Source organism: Pavona decussata, unplaced genomic scaffold, assembly GCF_977016875.1.
Source record: "Pavona decussata unplaced genomic scaffold, jaPavDecu1.1 SCAFFOLD_381, whole genome shotgun sequence".
NCBI classification, from domain to species: domain Eukaryota; kingdom Metazoa; phylum Cnidaria; class Anthozoa; order Scleractinia; family Agariciidae; genus Pavona; species Pavona decussata.
Window position 1 is genome coordinate 1,444,403 of NW_028145755.1, and position 598 is coordinate 1,445,000.

Sequence of the window (598 nt, forward strand, 5' to 3'; positions counted from 1 at the left end):
GAGAATGTTTTTGGACACACTGATTCGATTAGAAGTTTTTTAAAGAATATTTGTATTTCGTCCAAATGTCGACTTTTTTCCAAGGGTCCAAGTCCAGGGTGTGTGTTCTAAAATGACCAAATTTTGAAGTCGGCATTTTTCATTTGTTTATGTCACTAGGGATCTCGGCGTGTCGTAAAACTCCCTTGGGAATCATTTTTAAGTGCAAATAACGCCCTTGAAAATAATTCTCTGTTTAACTCTCACTCGTACTTCATCTTTTTTGGGCTATTTCTTTGTCCCTGGTCCCTTGGGAGGCCTAATAAGTGTCTCTGATTCGATTGGAAGCTTTTAAAAGAATATTTGTCGTGGGGCCACCAACTGTGGCCTAGGATGCTCTGCACGTTGTTCTTTCCTTTACTAATTTTCATGCATTAATACTAATTGTGCATTTTTTTTTCTCAGAATTCTGGCGGTCCCCAGGAAACACACACGCTGCAAGAACGCCATGTTGTGGGCACCCACAGCAGTTTTATCCATTTACGAAGTCCTCTCGAGACTGTACCAAATGCACCAATGACAGTTAATCACTACTACTACTACTACTACTACTACTACT